Raw genomic sequence first — 17,217 nt, forward strand, 5'->3', positions numbered from 1 at the left:
TGTCATTTATGTGGTAAAAAAAGGGCATACCTCTAATGTATACAGGAGCAAGAATGCTCATCAGCATGACAAACCTAAGAATGTGAGTCATTGTCATAAGTGCAAAAATCAAGGACATGAAGCACATGAATGCAGGACTAGGACTATCATAACAACAAGATTTGAACATCACTACTAGAATCACATTAAGTATGGACATAAAGCTTTTGAGTGTAGATAAAAGCCTATGTGGACACCTAATCAGCTAGCAAGGGGAAATAGCCATGGACATCACTACAATATGGACTATAACACTAGGTATAGCTATCATTACTATCAGGAATATGAACACATTCTTGAAAATTGCATAAGGACACATTTAAGTGGAAACTACAGCAGGAGGTTGAGTCAAACCATATGTTTTAGTTGCTTGAAGACTGGTCATATTAGCAAGAATTTCCCAACAAGGTCAAAGGCACCAAACTCAAAGAACAACAAAGGAAAAGAGAAGCTAGATGTTGAACATAGTAGAGGAGCATTGAATAAGATATGGAGGAAAAAATATGTGAGTAGCACAATAAATGAAGGGATTGCTTCACCTAAAAGGTCAAGTGGTCACACTTTATCAAACTAAGTACAAGAAGGCATGTGGAACTAGTTTACAAAGCTTTATCATACATCAGTTCCTAGACAAGAAAGTACTAAAAAGAAGAAGATCAACATGATTACATATGCATACATAAAAATTCAAGATTTCAAGAGTATTGCCGAGTTGCCCTTAGATACCGAGTAAAATCTTAATACAAGCTAGGTTGACTGTCAAAATTAGTAGAAGCTGAATGATCAATTATAGTTGAGTTGGTAATGGAAGCTGAGTAAAGAGAAATTTTAGTTGAAGTTGAGTGAGTAATACTCCTGTGGATGCCGAGTGGTGGAAAGACAATGGAAGTTGAGTAATACAAAAATTCTTAAGAAGTCGAGTAGATAGCTATAAATGCACTAAGCATTAAATGCAATGAAAATAGGGTATATTATCACATTTTGAATCATTTTTCTTCATCATGAATAAAGAGAAAAGATGAAGAAGAGCACAGAAAGACTTCACAATAGATAATCCAACATTTGAGTGATTTCAATAGTGATTCAACATAGTTTCATCAATTTTGAGGTATTTACATTTGTGCTGAGTTACACAATTTCACATTTTCTTTGTGTTCAAACCCTAGATCACACAAATGGCTTCTAGTTCTAAGAAAACACAAGAGAAAGAGCCAATTAAGGTTTAGCTAGTATCCAATGAAGAAAAACAACCTGATTTCTGACCAATCCTTGAAGTGGCATATAAAAATCACCTAGCCGGAGCCCTATCTGTCATACCCCCTAAGGTAGTTATGGTTCAAGATGTTAGAAGATGTTACAATTGTAAAATTGGAGCCATAGGAGACATGGAGATGAGGGAAACTTATGAGAAATTGTGTGAAAATGGAGTTTTGAAGGAAGAGTATCAAATTGTTGAAAAGAACGGTTTGACGTGTGCCCTAGAATTCCCCACAATTTTCAAAACTGAATGGATTGGGCTAGTGATTAGCATGATACATGATGTAAGCTTATGGTTGGAGGATGGTCTAGTAAAAATTACCAAAAGTGTTGTACATAGAGTGATAGGTTACCCAACCTTAGATTGCCCAAAGACCCTTAGGAGTGATTCTAAGGAAGCTATTGAAAAGAACACTGGTGCCAAGTGGAACAAGAGAGGAATGAAAATTGACACCATTCAAGACCCTCTTGTTGGCTTTGCTATTAGAGTTATTGAACAAAAATTCTACCAATCCAACCTACTTAATAGTGTGTCTTGCATTGTAGTGGATGTAGGCTACAAATTGGTTAAAAAGGATCATACCTATGATCTTGCAGAACTGCAATTGTAACAAATTAATGAAAATCTAGTTGTAATAAGAAGGACCAAGGGAGCACAATGCAAGTTTGGTGCTATTTTGATTTGCATATTCTTCTATGTACAAAATGAATTTCCTTCTTTTGGGAAAGTAGTTTGGAAAGAAAATAGGTCTATCATAGCTCAAGTTAATGAATATATAGAACAAATGGGAGCTAATTTTGAGACCCTAATGAATAGCTATTTTGAAGACTTAAAGAAGACCATGAAGCAAAGGATAAGAATACCAGTTTCTTTGGTAGAAAAACATGTAAATGATGTATCTTTTCTTTTAGATATTGACTACACCTATATACAAGTTTCCATACCAAGAGTTAGATGGTTAAGACCTCTTGGCTATGAAATAAATATAGATGAGGCATCCAAAACTATAACTACACTACTAGTAGAGGAAGTAGAAAAAAGTGCACCACATTTTGGAACCTATGATCTAGTATGGTCAAAGGTGGATATAGAGTTAAAGACTGCCTCCACACTAAAGAAGAAGGACAAACTTGTGAACAAACTAAAGGCCAAATTTTGTGAGGGAACATCAGAAGAAGAAGAAGAAGGTGAAGAAGTAAAAGATGATGAATAAGAACAATGATAGGAAACACTTGCTTTGACCCAAGGCATGGGTGAGGATGTAGAAGAAGAGGAAGGTGTCAAGCAAGAAGCACCCAAGGCTGAACCAAAGAAAAGAAAAGCACAAAAATAGCCAGTTGCATAGCCCAAGGGGAAGAAGAAAGCAACAAAGTTGAGTCTAGCCAAGCCAACTATAAGGGCAAACACCCAGGCAACAACACAAGTGGCAAAGGAATAGGGGAAGCAGAAAGCCACAGAGCAAGGAGGGCCTATAGAGAAAAAGAAAAGAAGAAAATAAGTTGCACCCCCAAATTTAGATGAAGAAAAAATAGAGTCCGACAATGATCAATTTAGATTGGTAAGACATTCTACAAAGTCTAATTATAAAAATGTTTGTGATAACATTAGAGATAATGTAGATTTAAATGGTTTAAAGACCATTAATTTTAATAAATTTTTAAGAGAATAAAAAAACATAGTGGAAGAGTCCATCTACAATATGATGGCTAAGTTCAAGACCACCCCACTTGAACTGGACAATTCTATGCCTAAGGAGCTAAGCTCCATTGCAGAGAATAAATGGCATTAATGCCTTAATATGGAGAAGGAAATAAGGGAGTCTACATTGGCTCATGTAATGCCAAACTTAAAAAAAGCTCAAACAACTAAGCCCAATAAGAAACATGGGAACAAATTTGCACCCAAATACAAAGCCTTTAGCATTCTACAAAATAAAATAGAAGATGTTGTAAAGAAATCCACACAAATGTGGAAATTAATTTATGGATTGACAATTGTCAAAGAAGGGAAAGATAATCCCTTTGAGGGGAGAAATGACAAGGAAGAAGAAGAGAATGAAAAGGATGAAGAGGGAGAGAAAGAAAAAGAAGAGGTAATAGTGGAGAAGACATAACAAGGTGAAGAGGCAACAATTGAGGAACAACAGCCAGAAGAAAGTGTCCAAGACACCCAACTACCACCACCAAGTCCTCCACATAAAACATCTATAGAAACAATAATATTCAAGGATGTTCTTTTCACCTTAGGTCCGAACATCAACCCACTAACTACAGAAGATCTCAGAAAGATCCTTCACCAAACCACATTGGAAAAAAAACTATGCACAAATCTTGTTTTGCTGAGTATGGAAGAATTGCAAAAAGCTATAGCATAGATTACTAAGGAGAAGGTGAACACACAAGTACCACCTTTACAACCTCCCACAACTATAGAAGATCAACCAAAAGAGCAAGAAGCACATGATACAACTACTAAGGTTGATCTCACAGTCATTGCAACAACTATTGAGGAGCCAACAAAAGAGCAGACAAGACAAGATATTCCTACAACACAAAGCCAAGGTGTACCTCCTCAAATAAGTATGATTGATCAAGGTATTAGAGAAGGAAGAGGAGAAAGCCCCTAAGGAAAGAGAATAGGAGGCAATATAGAAAATGGTGAACTTGCCTACTATGGGGACTCCTACCATATAGCCAAGCACTGATGCAGTACCACTACAAATTTCAGCACCAAGCTCGAGCTCCACCAAGGTAGCAAGGGTACTTCACTATGGAGACACTGCACTTGATGAGGAAATTGACATACCCAACTATGACTATAAAAAAATGAACCTAGCATAGATAAATGAAGTGCAAGAGGCACTGGAGAGGAAGAAGAAGCAAGAGATACTCAGAAATGAGTATAGATAAAAGCAAGCATTGGTGGAAATCAAAGATATATTCCTTGATGCATTTAGCTTGCTAGTACCTGATGAAACCAAGCCCATCATGGAGCAATTGTCCAACATAGTGAACCAGGTACAAAATAAAGACCTTGATACAAATGTTAAGTTATTAGTGTTGTCTAAAAAGAAGTTTCAAATGAAAGTTAATGAGAAAATATCAAGTGAGGTAGAACTTTCACAAATGAAATTGGCTAAGAAGGTTGAAAAAGTGAAAACAGTACTTGAGAGTATATTCTCATTGTACTCCAAATTGTGTGACTCATCTTTCTTCACACAAGAAACTAGCCCAAGAATATTGAGCTTGGAAGGTAATCTCAAGATATCTAGCACACAACTACATAAAGATCTAGCTCAAAGTGAGAGGCATTTTGCAACAACACTTCACACTCAAAAGGAGTTAGTTGTATTGACAATAGAAGAGGCCAATGTCAAGGCCAAATTGATACATATTCAATCTGCCATTACTCCACATCTAGAAGTTCTACATAAGGAAGTGGCCTATGCAGAAAATATTTTAAAGAAAGATCCTAATTTTTCTACTTTAGAAGGCCTAGTACATCTTGTAGTAGAGACAACCATCCAACACAAATCACTGGAAATCGCCTTAGATAATTGGGATGATTCATTGAAGATGATAATGGAGGTAAATAATTTTTTTTTGGCTAAATATTCTATTCATTCTTAGGACCCTTTGACATAAGTGTCAAAAAGGGGGAGGCAAGCATTATGGGGGATAAATTACATTTTTGGAGATAATATTCATTATTACATATAATAAGAATGGGGAGATAATGCATTCTTTTATGGAGGTAATAAAGAATATCAAAAGGGGGAGATATTCAAAATTTGAAGAAGAAATAAGGGAATAAAGCCAAAAGAATGCAAAAATTGCAAGAAGATGTGAAAGGGGCAGCAGAAACAAAGAGAGAGTACAAACAAATAGATACAAAGTATAGACAAGGCAAAGAGTCTTTGGTTATAGGAATGGAATTATGGTTATAGAATTGGCACATCAGCTCAAGGGGATTTACAAAATTTTGAACATTTTTTTTTTTTTTTGGAGTTTTGTACATATGCCGAACAAAATGTGTAGTATACTCATAGAAATTAGATTCATATTGCCTAGTTTAGTGTTTTTTCCACTCATATCAAAGGGGGAGATTTTTGGTCTCAGATTGGTTTTGACAATTGAGTGTCAACACAATTAACCAATTATTAAGTTGATGTTGAGTATAATACATAAGCTGAGCTACAGTGTGTGCCAAGCCAGAGACTCAATAGGTGCTAAGAGAACTTTAGGTGCCGAGCGAAGTTCAAGTGCCAAGTGATAAGTGATGTTGAGCAGAGTATAGATGCTGAATGAAATAGAATCACTATAAGAGTTGAGTGAGATAGAATTCCTATATGTGCTGAGCATCAACAATTAGTAAGTACCAAGTAACATAGAATCAACATATGAGTTTGTGCCTTCACAAAGTTAGATGTAAACCATTTTTGAGCTGACTTAGGATGAATCTCGAAGGATCTTGAAGATTAGATCGAATCTTTTGCATTACCTATGTGATCAACATACATCCAATAAGAAAAATGGAGAAGGCATGCAACCAATAGGAAAAGTGAAAGAATTGAGTAGAAAATAAAGAATTAATATTGATCATAGATTCATACCTAACACTAAGTCTTCAAAGCCTTTAAAAGGAAGATGAAACCCCATTGTATGCACGCATGAGGAAGAGTGTATGGGTGAATTATAGTGAAGTGCAGAAGGGTGTAAAGACTTAGAAATAGCATAACAACATTATTGAATTTAGTTGATTTAGAACAAAATATCAATGTTTCAAAGAGAGATATGTCAGATCAAGCAAGGATCAAAACAGACAGAGTAGAATGAGGATCTACAATCAAAAATTAAGGATTGCAAGTCATCAAGTCAAGACTTCTAATACTTTCTAGCCATTGTATTAGGAATGAAAATCCTATGATGATAGGTTTGTTTAATAGCCATGTTTTAAGCCTTTAAACAAGGTGCTAAATCTTTTAATAGGGTAACATTCCAAGTGAATGTTTGTAAATCCTTTAATTGGGTCACTTTTAACAACATCTAAAGTCTTCAATAGGATAGGCCTTTCATAGGGAATACCATTGGAAATGGTCAAACTTTGTAAACTTAGATAGTTACATATTGCTACAATGATACTTTGTGGGTGTCATTGCCATCCTAGTTTTACCTTCTCCTTTTGGAGGGTTTTTGGGTTACCAAATTCTTGTGTTATCTATTTTCATGCATGTCTTTACTTTTATGTTTATTAGATAAATTAGATGCGTGTGAATTATTTCAGCTAAAAGGTTTTGAAAAGGTTAAAGTTAGTTACTTTTAATTCACCCCCCCTCTCATTAGTAAATCTTCCCACTTGTAAATTCCAACAATGTATGGTTATTTAATTCAGTTTACATGTTAAGTTATGAGATGGATGAATGGTGAAAAGTTTTAGTGATAAAAGTTTTAAGTGTTGATTCACCCCCCTACTCTTAGGAATTACTTTCCCATTTATATTTCCAACATATCATAATAGTGATAATAATATTCAAAATGATAAATATGTGAAGAAATCAACACAAAGAAAAAAAATAAATCAAATGTGCTCATTGTAATAGAGAAGGTCACAAAAAATACATGTGTTGGAATTCGAATCCATGCAAGCTTTGTGGATTAAAAAATTATTCTTAAAAGATGTGTTGGAATAAAGAATGGAAGAAAGAATCAGTGCGAGAGTGTGTAAAAATGAATTGCAAACGGATTGATGAGTCTAATTAAAATAACTTGATTTTAGAAAAGTTTAAAATATCATATAAATTTTCATGTGTGAAAAATATCAGCAATTATAAAATTTTAAAGGACAGTCACAACTATTGGAAGATAAAATGTTTTAAAATGGAAGAAAAGTTGATGAAAAGTGAAGATATAGTTGCGTTTGATAAATAAAATTTTATGGGCATGTCATTGGATGAGTGTTAGATGAAGAAATTTAAAAAGTGTAATGTATAAGGCTACAAATATCTTTGTGGAAGAGAGGCTACAAATTTAAGGTGCATGTGTTTGAAAGAAGAATGTGACAAGGAAAACTAAAAAAGAAGAAGAAGAAGAAGAAGAAGAAGGAAAGAAGAAAACATGTGTTGAAGGTAAGCAAGCTGAAAGGATCACAGGTTTGTTGAAAAGTTTTTGAAGGAAATGCAACAATGTTGAGAAAAAGAAATAAAGAATACAAAGGTATTGTTGTTGAATGGTTGAAAGAAGGTGAAATATTGTAGAAGAGCATGATAAAAGTCTACAAAAAATTATTCAGTGAATTGGATTCAAGTTTTAAGAATGAAATTGAAGATTTGGGTGAGCTAGTCATGTTCAACCCTACAAAAATAGAGGGATAACAAGTTGTGTTTCATGATGTTGTTCCCCCTAGATTGTAATTGAATCCATTTTATCATTTTATAAAATTTGATGTGTAGAATTAAAGTAATTAAATTTTCCATATAAACCATTGTCTTGTGTCTATTTCAAGATATATTTTTTAACACCAAACTTCCATTTAAATTTTGATTTTTGTTTGCTAATTTGGTAATAGTTATTCAACAAGTATATTATAATTGGAAACTACAATATTTCCCTTTCCTCACTTCATGATATATTTTTGGAAATTTTTAGCATCACTAGGGACATCCTTTTCTTTTTCTCTATTGGTCGGACACATGACAATTGAGAGGCAACAAAAAAATTATGAAATCAGAGAGCACTAGGTTCTTCCTTTATTTTTTTTTTGTGTTGACATATAATTAATTCTTTTTTGTTAAAAAACTTGAACTTGTTTGATCTCTCTAGAAATTATTTAATTCCCAACCTTGACTTGAATTTTTCCCCATTTTAACAACAGGCCTATTTCAAGTGTATTTGCATGTGGCTACATGATTGGAAATCATGTTGCTTTGTAGATCTCTTCTTCCATTTTTGGTCTAAAGAGTAGTGAATTCAAATGGAAACATTATTGATTGATATTTTCCTGCTTATGTCTATACCACTTTCTTGTATCTTCCTTGATTAGTTTGATGTTAATTGCTACCTCTCCTATCTGCAAGGGAATTTTACCTTCATCATTTCCTATGCTAAACACTTACTACTTGATTAAATGAAGGTTTTCTTCCTTTAACATATGATGGATGACCCTCTCTTTGTACACTTAATCTCTTGTAACATTGTCTGGGTGTGCAACTATTATTCCTTTATAGATTGGCATTGATTGAATTGACTTAGGCTTTTCCCTTTGGTGAAATGGTGGGGCTTCTTGCCTATAGGGCCATTCTCTACTATGGATCTTAATTGAGAATGCTTTTCCATTAACCCTTGGTGAAATAGTGGGGCTTCTAGCCTATAGTGCTTACAACCAAGGGTTAATAATTTTAAATGAAAAGAATGGTGAGTGCGAGAGGAGGTAAGGGAGGGTTTCAAAATTTGAATACCAAAAAGAGCAGGATTCCTTAGGAATGTTGGAATTGGATTCCTAGACTAGAACACAGGTCGCATGTGGGGGATGGTCAGGTATCTTCTGGTACAAGGGTTCAATTGAAGAATTTTGATGGGGACCCAAATGCTCCCCCCAAGGGACTGGCCAAGATTCCTTTGGTTCCCAAAGAAAGTCAACTAGGATCCTCTAAATGGTCATCTCTTTTTGGGGTTAAGCCCTCAGGTAAATCTTCTTTCTCGCTTGTTAAGACTCTTCCTAAGATTGAGAAAGGTTCTTGTGCCATTGCCATCCTGGATGAAATTATGGATCATAGCATTCGATCCATGGCTTCTACCTTGATTGGTAAATTTTTAGGGCCTAGACCAAACATAGATGATGTTAGGACTTTCATTAAGAAGAAATGGGTTCTCAAAGGTCAAGTTCGGTCATGGCTTTGGTGAAGGGCTTTCTATCATTTGATTTCACATGCATGGAAGACCTTTCTAAAATTCTATGTGAAGGAAAGTGGGCTATTGGACATTCCACACTGGTTCTCTAGAAGTGGTCATCTTAGTTAAATTTGAATGACTCATTCTTTGTTCAAGCCCCTATATGGGTTAGGCTTCCTGAGCTGCCTTTGGAATTCTAGAATGAAGATGTTTTTGTAGGGCTAGCTAGGAATTTTGGTGAAATTTTATCTACTAATATGATCATAGCCTATAAAAGGTGTCTTAACTATGCTCACATCTTCATAGGGGTCAAGGCAGGTAGACATGCCAAAAACTATGGCCTTTCACTCCAAACTTGGAGTGCATGTTCAGAAACTAATCTATGAAACAATGCCTTTTTCCTATTTCCTTTGTCTCAAGGCTAGACACAAGGAAAATCAATGCCCTAGGGATGACAAGAAGAAGAGTAAGGCTCTTGAAGACAAGCAGAAGAGTAAGGCTCCTAATAACTCTGCCAAAGCAAATAAGAAACTGATTTGGAGATAAAAACCTTCAAAGAAGTATGAGACTAGGGAGAGCAGGGAGGATATGAATAATGGTAATGGTCCTAATCACCCTATCTCAAAAAAGCTAGATGGAGTCTAGAATAGTGCTATGGTACCAAAGGAACCTGCTGCTGCAGACCCAACTATTGATGCCATAGTTGTTGCTGGAGATAATGTGTTGGCTAAGAAAAAGTAGAATGTAAAAAGGTAGGAGAGCCCCCATTTGAATGAGGAAAGGCCGAAGATCCCCCAGATGGAGATCACAAGGGTCTCTAACTTAGGATCCCAAAAAAATGGTGATGTTGTTCCCCTGGGATTGGAGGATCACAATCAATGTGATGGAATCACTAATCACAATCAACATGATGGACTTTTTGGTAATGGATCTAGTTAAGAGAGAAGTATGGCTACTCCTCTTATGATTCTACTAGATTCCCATGGGTTGGGGACAAAGCTCCTAAAGCTCATTAACAAATCCTCCCCAAATTAGATCTCTTAATGGGAAGATTGGATTGATAGCTATTCTCAAGACAATATAGAAGGCTAGAGTCTAGTGAAAAAGAAGAAGAATCAAAATTGTGACCACCTCCCTCTGTCACCAGTGACAACTAGAAGCAAGTCTAAGCTGATGTTGGTGTTACACCCAAGTATCTAGGAAGGAAAAAATCTAATTAGTTATTGCAAGAAGAAACTAGAAAAACCTGGCAGATGGGAGCTAGAGAACCATCAAGGAATTCTCTGGAAGTAAAAAATGAAGATAGTATCTTGGAATATAAGGAGCCTAAATGGGGCTCATAAAAAAGAGATAGTTAGGAATACGATCAGAGATCAAAGACCTAATTTTTTGTTGATCCAAGAAACAAAAATGAGAAAAGATGTGGTAGGCAAGCTCTCTTTCAATAAATACATGAGCAGTGAGGCCACAAACTTAGAGGGAGCTTCAAGGGGGGTGTTGATGTTCTATAACAATAAGTAATATCAGATTTCTACCATTTATAATGTAGGTAATGCCCTCCTATGTAAGGTGTCCCACATTCATAGTGATGACTCCTAGTTTATTCTAAATCTGTATGCCCCCAACTCTAAAAGGGAGAGGAAACCCTTTTGGGCTAAGATATTAGAGGTTATTAGCATTAATAACATAAAAAAAGGGATTTTCACAGGGGACTTCAATTCCCCCCTCACTGATGATGAAAAAAGTGGAGGTCTTGCTCTAGATTAGGAAAGTAAGTTAGACCTCTCGAATTTCATTAACAATTTGGCCTACATGGATGTTGATCTCTTGGGGAGTAGATTCACTTGGTCTAATAGGAGAGTTGGAGGGGAATACATCTAGGTCCATCTTGATAGAGCCCTTATTTCCCCTATTTGGTTGCAATCTCATTCTTGCAGACTGTCCCTTCTCCCTAGAGTGGGATCACACCATTCCCCCATATCACTCTCTATTTGCCCTTTAATGATCAAACAAACATTTCCTTTTTAGTTTGAGAAAATGTGAATTTCCCATCTAGCTTTGGAAACCAAGATTTCTTCATGGTGGAACATTGAGGTGGAAGGTACTATAATTTTCAAGGTAGCCCAAAAATTGAAGAATGTGAAAAGAAAATATAAAGTCTGGAACAGATCAAACTTTGGCCACATTTTTCATGATAAGGATGAGAAGACTGATCAGCTCCACATGGTCCAGGAAGAGATTCAACAAATTGGCTATTATGACAAGAATTGATTGGAAGAAAGGTCTATTCTCTCTAACCTCCACAACATCATTTCTAGGGAAGAACACTTTTGGAAACAAAGATCAAGAGTTAATTGGCTTAAAGAAGGGGACCAAAACACCAAGTTCTTCCATTTATAAACCCTTAAACACCATGCTAACAATAAGATCTCTAGCATCAAGAAAGGTTATACAGTGCTATCCAAGGATGATGAGATAGTGGAAGAAGTTGTGCAATTTTTCTCCTCTCTTCTCACCAAGGACCCTTCACTCTTGGTGCCTGACCAAGAGGAAATTTTATCTACTATCCCCTCTTTGTTACAAGCCCACCATAATTCTATGTTGAAAGCTCTCCTATCCCTGAAGGAAATATTTCAAGCTCTCATTTTCCTTCCAGGAAACAAGGCTCCTTGCCTGGATGGCTTCCCATCTTTCTTTTTCTAGGTGTATTGGGAGGTGGTCAAAGAGGACGTTGTGAAGGCTATGCAAGAATTCTTTAGGGAAAAAAATCTTTTAAAAGAACTCAATGCCACTTTTTTTCTTCTCATACCAAAAATCTCAGGGGAAAATTGGATGGATAAGTTTAGGCCTATCAATTTATGCAATTCCTTCTACAAAATCATATCTAAAGTTCTTACCACTGGGCTCCTTAGTGTTCTCCATTTCATTATCTCCCCTCAGCAAACTAATTTTGTGCCAAGGAGGAAAGTTCTTGATTCCATAATCATGGTGCACAAGGTGATTCACTCTCTTGAGGTGGGCAAGAAGGAAGGCTTTCTACTTAAGCTGGATATGTCTAAAGATTATGATAGGGTGGACTGGAATTTCTTAATGGCTGTCCTCCAGGATTTTGGTTTTGAAGCTCAGGTTTGTAAACTTATCCTTCATCTTTTCTCTTCCCCTTCTTTATTTATTTTGGTAAATGGTTCCCCCTCAAATTTCTTTTTCCATTTGAGAGGGTTGAGACAGGGTGATCCCCTAAACCTTATTCTCTTTATCATTTTGGTTGAATGTTTGGGAAGGCTTACTCTAAGAAAAAGACAGGACCAGAGTCTACAAGGTCTCAAGGCTTCTTCAAGTCATTCTTCTTTCACTCACTAGCAATTTGTGGATGATACTATTTTGGGGGGGGGGGGGGGGGGGGGGGGATGCTTCTATTTAGAAGGCTAGAGTTTTCAAGGGTTTTTTGAATGCCTACACTAGGGGTTCTAGCTAGGCTACAAACTAGGATAAGAGTTCGATCTACTTCATCAACACACCATTGAAGAGAGAGAGGAAAATTGCTTAGATCCTGGGAAGTGGTATTGGGTCCCATCTAACTTCTTACCTTGGTTTACCTTTGGGGTCCAGACCCTTAGATTCTTTTTGGAATAGCATCATAGATAGATTCAACAAGAAACTGGCTAGCTAGAAAGATGCCACCCTTAACCAGGAAGGCAAATGTAATTTGGTGAAATCTATATTCCAAAATCTTCCCACTTATGCTTTAAGCCTTTGTGGGATTCTAGCTAAGCATGTTGATAGAATGGAGAAGATCCAGAGGGACTTTCTCTAGATAGGAGTTGAAGAGCACAAGAGATATAATCTTGTTTCTTGGGACCATGTTTGCCTTCCCAAATGCTATGGGGGTCTTGGTATTAGAAAAATTAGATATCTTAATATTTCCCTATTAGCCAAACAGATCTAGCACATTTTTTAGAGCACCAGTGTATGGAGGGATATCATGATTGAGAAATACCTGAGTAGGCAGTCTCTCAGTTTCTTTCTCAATGAGACTAAGATTCCTCAAGGACCTTACATATGGAATGAGATCCTAAAGGCAATATTCCTAGCTAAGTCAAAGGCTAAATGGAAAGTTGGAAAAGGTGACAATATTTTGTTTTAGTAGGACAACTAGATGAGCCCGGGGCCTCTTATTGATCATCCTAGCTATGGAAGATGGGCAGAGTTATGCATAAGAAGATATGGCCCAAAAGTCAGTGATTATAGATATGGCCTAGGTTGGCATGACCTATCTATGATGTCTCCAAACTTTAATTCTTTGATGATTAGCCTAAATGCTATAATCATTAACAACAAGAGGGATGATGTTGTTTGGGGAGATAACCTGAATGGGCTCTACTTTGTGGCCTCTGGATATTTCTCTTTGTGGGATAGAATGGAGAAATCCATTTGGACTAAGGCCTAGACTCCTGATCTTACACCAAAAATTAACATCTTTTTCTAGCTTCTCCTCCAAGACAAATTTCTCACTTTGGAAAATTTGACTAAGAGAGGTTAGATTATCCCCAATAGGTGCAGTCTATGCAAGCATGATTTGGAGATGGTCAATCAATTATTGATTCACTGCCCCTATTCATCCAAGGTTTGGAACCTTTTGACCAGCAATTTTGGGGTCAACTAGTGTCCCTCGGCTAATATCCAAGAGTTCTTCAGCCAATGGAAGATCTCACACCTTGGCTTGATAACACAGTTAACTTGCTCATGGTCCCTTCCACACTTTTGTTTGGGAATTTGGAAAGAACATAATAACCAAATCTTCAGAGACAAAGAATCTCCTGAGTTTGTCATTGCTGAGAAAATTGATGGATTAATGAAGGAGAAATTTGCTATCACAAAGGAAGGAAACATTGAAGAAGGTGGGAACAAAAGAGTAAGGAAAAAGGACAGGGATATGAAATGATAGGAGGCCAATGGTTTTTTCCCGTTGAAAATTGGCACAAAGCCAATTTTGACGGGGTGGCCAAAGGGAACCCCGACCCTATTGGAAATGGAGGCATCATCAAAAATAGTTACAGAGGAGGTGTAGCAACTTTATCCTATCCTCTTGGACATCAGACTAATCATTTTGTAGAAGCCAGTGTGGCTAGTCACATTGTTAAGCTGGCCCTGGTCTCTAGGATCAAGAACCTCTAGCTAGAGGTGGACTCTTTAAATATAATAAATTGCCTTAAATGCCAATCTGATCCTTCTTGGACTATTGTGAACATGATAGAGGAGCTAAAGTCTAACCTAGGTAAATTCAAAAAGATCCATATTAGCTACGTGTACAGGGAGGCTAATTCAGCGACATCTTGGTTTGCTAATGAAGTGGTGGCCAAAAATTTGGCAATGATGTGGCATGTTGGTGATGACTTTCCTGTAGTTGTGATTGATTTAATTTGGTAGGACCAAATCTATGGAAGTACCAAAATAATCCCAATTTAATAATGGTTAGATATGTTAGATTGCACATCAGACTAGGAGTTATTAAAAATATGCAAAACTCTTTTAAAATAATTATAGTGTGTATGTTCGGCATGCTTTATGGGCTATCACGAACAAAACCACTAAAATTTGCAATAAATTTTTTGAGTTTTTCATTTCAAAGCAGGCTGAAGCTTATAATTCTATGAGTAGTGGGAGGCTTTTTGAGCCAGAGGAAACCATGGTAGGTGAGAGAAGTAGAAGGGAGTCATCGAGGGAGGTAGAGAACTGGAAGAATAAAAAAAAGGTTTGGTGTGAGTTGGAAAAGGGTGGTATTACTAAATTTTTTGAGAAGCTCCATGGTTTTAATGTGGGAATCACCATGTTAATGGAGGATTCATGGAAAAATGGGAAAGTAAAAATAGATGGGGTCACCCTCCATGTCAATGTGGAGTTGATTGCCTAGGTTATGGAGATCCCTTTGGAAGAGATTAACTTCTTCAGGGATAAGAAAATGTCGGCCAATGCTATCAAAAAATTTGTGAAGGATGAAGATGAAAGGAAGAAACTCATTAAGGCAAAGACATATTACGAGATGTAGTCCATTAAAAAGCTATGGAGGTATATCCTTAGGGTCATCATTGACTATATTTCTCTGGACCCTAGATTTGATAGGATTAGAATGCATCATTTCATTTTGCTTCCTCATTTTAGGCATTGTATCAAAATTTCTTTTCCTTTTTATTTTTTCACCTCTATGAGCGAGGGTATCGAGGGTTTTGAGAGGAAACCCACTGCTAATCCTGCTCTTCACACAGGATTACTCCTCCTGGTCTATGAATATCTAAGGACTCAGACAAGGGGAAAATCCCTCAATGATACTGGGAGTGCTTCTGAGGAAACTGGGAGTTTAGACTCTAAGCAAGTGCATACCATAAAATTTGATGATGACGATAATACCTTCTCTAAAGGAAAAATCCCTAAGGAAGAAAGGAATGGCACCCCTTTTGCCTGTATCCCCTGTAGAAAGAGCCCTAGAAACCTTCCCCCCATTCCCCCCAAGTGTGAGCCTCAAGAGGAGGAGGAGGACAATGATGAAGATGAGGAGATAGACTCAAAGGAAGAGGAGAAGGGAGAGGAAAATGTGAAGGAGGAGGTGAAGGGGAGGGAAAGTTAAAAGGAGGAGGAGGTTTTAGCTAATATGTTGGGGAATGCTAGGAAAAGAAAAGCTAATGAGGCCTTGTTGCAAGAAGATACCAATGTCCAGATTCTAGATACTCCTGGCCCTAGCCCTGCTCTTTCTGTGCTTGAGGAGATAATAAAAATTTTGGTGGAAAAAAGAGGGGAGGTGATACTGAAGAATAGGAGGAGGGCATGGAGGAAGTTTAACACAAACACTATGAATATGGGGATTGTCAGGGAGCTGCTAAACATCCAAGTGATGGAAGACATTGATGGCAATGCCACTATGATGAACTCATTGATCCTTCCATGGTCATTATCTTAGATAATGTGTGGGAAACTGGGTTTAACCTTCTGAACAATTCTAAGAACAACATGATAGACAATTTTTGGTCAATCAAATGGCTGTTTCATGAAATTGAAGACCTTAAGGGGAAAAGAAGCTAGGAAAGAAACCAGAAAAATAATAGTGGCCAGGGGCAAATTGAAGAGAAGAGAAACCAGGATGGAATCCAATGACATAACAATGTCTAGGGACACAATGCCAACCAGAAGGACAGAATCATCAAGGTTGAACAAAAAGTCCAAAGGTTGGAATCCACATACTAAAACCTGGCTAATCAGATTATTGCCACATTGAATACCTTGAATGAGAATATTGTTAGTTTGGGGGATTCTCTGAGGAGTGCTGGATTTGGTAGGAATAAGATGGAGAAGGCAAACTTCGACATTGGGTAGGCTGAGGATGATCAAAAAGAGACTAGGGATCAGGCAAACATCCAGAGCCAAGACTAGGAGGGCGCGAGCAACTAGAAGGCCAATGAAGCTATAGAGACCTTGTAGGTTCTTGATAAGCATAAGTAATTTTTGTGTCCTCTTTTTATTTCGTATCTTTATACGATTTTTGGCTTTTTGTCTCCTAGACACGAACCAATTGTTAGTTTTTGGCTTATTATAAGTAGTTGCATGGTAGGTAGACCTTATTTTATATGTATATTTCAGATATGTTGTAAAAACTCTTGGGTTTCAAGATCCCTGTAAAATTTATTTTACTTAATAAAAAACAATTGGAATTGACTTAGAGTGGGATTCAACTCCAAGTGAATCGATCCCTCTAAGCCATGCAACATGAGATCCCCAACCTATCATTTTTCATTGATTCTTGTGGTGGAAACACCAATGACCCTCCCCAATGTCACTTCCTCTAAGATCCCCCCAATCAAATGTCAAACACATTTAATTGGGGCCCATGGTTTCATTTTAACCCATGTAAAATGGGTTTATTTTTATTTTCCAACCACTTCTAGTAGTGGAAATGAGAGTCTATCCTTATAGAAATTTAGAATACTCTGATACCATGTTTGAAATCTAAAACAGATTTGACACCATGTTAGATAAAATATAAAA

The sequence above is a fragment of the Cupressus sempervirens genome, chromosome 4 (genome assembly GCF_028749045.1).
Source record: "Cupressus sempervirens isolate cs-2001-9-10 chromosome 4, ASM2874904v1, whole genome shotgun sequence".
Lineage (NCBI taxonomy): Eukaryota > Viridiplantae > Streptophyta > Pinopsida > Cupressales > Cupressaceae > Cupressus > Cupressus sempervirens.